The sequence below is a fragment of the Cryptomeria japonica genome, chromosome 11 (genome assembly GCF_030272615.1).
Source record: "Cryptomeria japonica chromosome 11, Sugi_1.0, whole genome shotgun sequence".
In the NCBI taxonomy this organism is placed as follows: Eukaryota; Viridiplantae; Streptophyta; class Pinopsida; order Cupressales; family Cupressaceae; genus Cryptomeria; species Cryptomeria japonica.
The window spans coordinates 422,963,009-422,968,474 of NC_081415.1; the positions used below are offsets into that span (position 1 = coordinate 422,963,009).

General features: G+C 36.0%; 1 pseudogene; it reads left to right on the forward strand.

The window, feature by feature from the left end:
- The first annotated feature begins 623 nt into the window (after nt 1–623).
- LOC131860230 (uncharacterized) lies at nt 624–4,995 on the forward strand (annotated as a pseudogene).
- The last annotated feature ends 471 nt before the right edge of the window (nt 4,996–5,466 follow it).

The following is a 5,466-nucleotide window of genomic DNA, read 5'->3' on the forward strand; positions in this document are numbered from 1 at the left end:
CTTTCATCTTCTTTCCATTAGTGATCCACAAAATAACTAGCACTTGCACCAAATAAAGTGCAATGGAAATGTTGATAGTAAGATATATAAAATGAGATTTCAATATTGTATAAATTTATGTATTAAACAAAATTTTCATGATTATGTAGTATTTGAATTTCTTTGCATTAGAGTATAAATCATTAATGTGTCATCATTGAATATCACTAGTTACTTGAATGTGCCTTGAATGTGTCATCTTTGGATTATTTTTTACGTTTGTTATTCTCATGGATATGTATTGAATCACTTGCATGGGTGATAAAGCTTGTTTGGATAGAACCTGGAGAATTTTGAAAAGGTGGGCAAGGAAATCAGAGTTTGCTGCAACGAATTTGAAGTCAATGAGGCCCTCTACAACAAATTCAGAGGAAATTTGAAACCCTCATTGCTGAAAGTAAGCTAATAGGAAACACACACATATTCCACTCTTAGTAGGTAAACTTCAAATGAATGTAAGATAGATCTCAAAACAATGACTCATTGCATCCTCTTCTTTCTCTTATGGTCTCAGAATGTAAGATAGATCTCAAAACAATATAAGAATACAAAATATTACGATGGATTAGTGTCAAAGGTTGACTATGGAGCAATATCTTGCATATGATGAAAGAGTAGCTAATGAGAGGAGCTTGGAAAATTATCCATGTCCATGTAATGATTGTCTTGATGGAAAGGTGAAAAAAAGAAATGTGATTTATCGACATATGATAAGTTGTGGGTGTAGTGGTATAAGCCCTTGGAATTACAATTATTATGAAGATATGATAGAATTGCAGATTGTGAGAGATGAAGAGGCAACAACCATAGACAAAGTGGCACCAAACATAGATGAAGTGGCACCAAACATAGATGAAGAGGCAAAAATGTTTGACGACGGGTTTGGAGTTGATATAATGCTAAATACGGGTCTAAGAGATGATTGGGCCAAGTCAATGGAGGATGCTTTAAAGACTGTTTATGCTAATTGTAAGTTACGTCATTTGACAACAATCCTTCAAATTCTTAACTTGCAAGTGGTGCATGGTTGGACAAATGAGAGTGTAGATTGGTTATTGGCATTATTAAGTTCATTGTTACCCGCTGACTCCATATTACCAACAAAATGAAGTCAATGTAAAAAGAAAATCATTAAGCTCAGATTGGGGTATGAAAACATCCACACATGTGTGAATGGTTGAGTATTATTTCACAAAAATATTGCAAGCGACAACGAATGTCTGAAATGTCATGAAGCGAGGTATAGACAAGGGTTGAAATCAGCTGTGGTTCCTAGAAAATTTCTTCGCCACTTTTCGATAATCCCACGATTACTTTGAATGTATAGGTGCAGAGACATTGCTGAACTTATGCAGTGGCATGCCCAAGATAAGAGCACTGATGGAAAACAACGACATGTGCCTGATTCAAGGATGTGGATGAAATTTGATAATAGATGGCTTGATTTTTCTCAAGATCCTCGTAATATAAGGTTGGGTTTGGCTCTAGATGGGGTGAACCAATTCTCAGATCAAAGTACTAAATGGTCAACTTGGCCAGTGTTTCTAATAAATTATAACTTTCCTCCATGGTTAGCAACTAAACCATTTTTCTTAATGTTATTATTGATTATACCAGGAAAGAAAAGTTTGACTTTAGAAACAATAGATGCCTATCTAGGGCCATTGTATGATGAGCTAATGGAATTGTGGAAAGGAATTGAAGAAATTAAATCTTTAAGGGATGGTTATTCAATCAAATTCACTTTAAGAGCTTCCTTATTGTTTACGATTCATGATCTTTCTATATATGGCATATTATCTAGTCTCTCTGTTCATGGATACCATGGATGTCCTGCTTGCAACTTTAAGGATTTTGTGAGGCACTCAATAAGTTTGTGTAAGTGTATTTATTGTGGACATCATGCTTACCTTAAAATGGATCATCCATGTCGTCAGCAAAAAACACGTTTCAACGGTCAAGAAGAGAATCGGGAAGCACCATTGCTAATAATAGGTGATTACATTATTGAGTATGGATAAAAAAGAATGTCTGTTATCTAAAATTTCATTGCCCATGTAATTTTAGCCAGAGGATGCATATTTATCGAATGATTGCATTTACATAAAGATACATCGCAGTGTTGAAAAAAGAGGGAAAAGAGGATATTTTCATTTGTATTGAACAATGATAGATTACAAATTGAGTTCATGCATCTAAAGCATATTTATATACACTGAGTTTCTTAAAACCTCACACAAGCCGTGAGCTTAGCATTCTTATCTTTCCTACATATCCAAAACAAAAAGGGATAGAATTTAAAAAATGAGTGTGAGGATAACCAGTCATTGCCTTGGGTTGCTTTGACTGGTTATTGGCTGCCCCGTTGCTCTTGTGAATGTTCTCTCGATCTTCAGACTTTGAAAACTCCTACTTTCCTGCACAAAAAAAAAAAAAAGAAGAGGTGTTAGATCCAACCGATCTAAGCAATGAAAGATTATCCTACGACATATCATTTATTATAGCCTATCATATTTCTATTTTGAAAGGGCGGGAAAGATAAAGACAAATCACTGCTTCAGAAAAAAGAAATGTTTATGCTAATGTGTTTGTTTCATGTGCAGATAATTAGTTACTCTAATTGGCATGTGCCCCTGACCGAGGCTCCCTTCGGGTATGAGCCCGACATACCCTTTAGAGTAACTAATCTCAAAATATCAAGTGGAATGATGAAGAAACCAATTGAAGCATTTAAGGGACATATTATTTCAATGTGAAACCTTACAGTATTTAAAAAAGGATCAATACCACATCGTGAAGATAAACAATCCAATGCAGCAAGTTGGTAAAGAAAAAGAGTATTTGAATCTTAAATGCATGTTCAAACAGTGAGCTGAATGAAATCAGAATTAACGATTACAGGAATGAGTGTCACGAGCCCGTGCTCGAACTTTATTTCTACATAAGATCAATCCCAGCATGTGCCAAAGTCAGAAATTCAATAAGGATAAAACACAATCTAATATATAAAATCAAGTACTACAACAATTGTCTTTTCCATTCAGTGCAAAAGGACTTCATTGCCCAGACTGGTGATCCCAGTGGAAAGGGTACGGGTGGGGACTCGATGGGGACCCATCAGAGTATCCAGTGTCACAACCACTCCCAAAATTATCAGCTCAAGCACAGGTCACAGGGGAAGTAGAGTACTTAGATGATTTAAAACTTGGAGATGGGTTACATGCAGTTTTTGTTCTTTCAACAATAGCAAATGGAACTATCAAGGAGATAGACCCTTCGGAAGCCCTTTCAAAGAAAGGAGCTGTTGCGTTTCTCTCTGCTGATACAATAGCTACAGATGGATATTGTAATCTTGTTAGTGATTATGAACTAGTTTTTGCATCTAAACGGGCTCACTACTATGGCCAAGCTGTGGGATTAATTGTAGCAAAAACAAAGTCCATTGCAGACGCAGCTTCAAAGCTTGTACATGTTATTTATACCGATGTAGTGAAGCCTATACTCACAATTGAAGATGCTATAAAGTCCAACTCATTCTTTGATAACAGAGCTCTTGAATTTCAGAGAGGAAATGTAGCTTCTTCATTTAGATCTGACGAAGTCATTGTTGAAGGAGAGGTTAGTATAGGTCATCAATACCATTTTCGTTTGGAAACACAAAGGTCCTTATGTATACCTGGTGAGGAGGGTTGTATGACTGTTTACTCATCAACTCAGAACCCTTCACAGGTTCAACAATGTGTTGCAGTAGCCTTGAACAGGCCGCAACACAAAGTAAATGTAAATGTAGCACGTGTTGGAGGTGCTTATGGTGCCAAGTTAAATAGAACGCCCCCAGTCGCAATGGCATGTGCAATGGCTGCTGATAAACTTCAAAAACCTGTTCGTCTCTTGTTTGATCTAAATACAAATATGCAGCTTGTTGGTGGTCGAAGTCCATACTTGTGCAGATGTTAAAGTTGCTTCTCAAAAAAAAAAATGGAAAAATTTCAGCAATGCAGATGGAAGTGTTCAATAACCGGGGAGCCCACTTTGATTTTGAGTATCCAGATTTGAGTTCAATCCCACTATTTATTGATGGGGTATATAACATTGCCAACTGGAGAATTGAAGGAAAAATAGCCAAGACTAACTTGCCTGCATGTACCTACATGAGAGGACCGGTATTTGTTGAGACAGCAGTCATGATTGAAACAGTGATGGAGCACATAGCACATGCACTAGGATTTCTGCCTGATATTGTCCGGGAACTCAATATGTATACTAAAGGAGACATGGCACTTTCTGGTCAAGAACTCATATACTGTAATGCAAAATTAGTTTTTGGTACTGTGAAGGCATCAAGCAATTATGAAAACCGCACCAAAGACGTGAAGACTTTCAATGATCAGAACCAATGGGTGAAAAGAGGAATACGTTTGGTACCTGTAAAGTTCAATGCCTTCTGAGAGGCGCAGCAAATGATCTGTTTGGTGAATGTTCATCCAGATTGTAGTATTAGCATTTATCATTCAGGATGTGAACTTGGATAGGGACTAGATGTTAAAGTTGCTCAGGTTGCTGCAATGTCATTGGGATCATTAATTGATGGTCATCTAGACATGGATGAGATCTATGTGCACTCAACAACTACTATAGTGGCAAAAAAAAAAAAAAAAATGTGTGCAAAATGTTAAAAAACCAGACATAGCACATTACTTTTCTGGTAGATGAGTTTGCAGAATGTAAAAAACAAACACAGCGCGTTATCTTTCTGGTAAAAATATATGCAAAATGCAGTGTATGCAAGATGTGAAAAACGAACACAGTCAGTTTCCTGGTAAATGTGGTGCGGGCATACCTGTAGAGAAAAGATTTGCATTTAGAAAGAAGCCCATTGAAAACCCAGAACCTTCATCCATGGCGGCACCAAACCCTCGAGAACCTTTCAAATGGTTTTCATTTTGCAAAAAATGAGGAAAATGCGATGGGAGTGAGATATTTTTAGGGTTATAAAACCCTTTGCCATATTTTATATTCTCCCTCAAGTCCGCTGGACTTTATTTTATTCAATATGATAAAAATCAAACATATTTGATAAATAAATGTTTATTAATATATCAAATATGTCTTACTTTTATTATATTTTTGTTTTTTATTTTTTTTGTCCAAGACTGGTATTTATTTGTAAAATGTATTTAATTACAATGCAATTATAAATTGTAATTAAATATTATTATTCGAAATGTAAAAGGTATACTCATATGCAAGAAGGAGACTAAGTCTTTTGACTTAGTTTTGAAGGAGGAGTTAATTCAGGAGAGATAAGGCTTTCATTGAAGAAGTCTTTTCAGTTGGGAGACACAAGGAGAGTATATAGGATCACTCATAACCACTTGGGAAGCATTCAAAAGGAGTTAAGATATTTTTGGAGACAAGAGCGTCTTT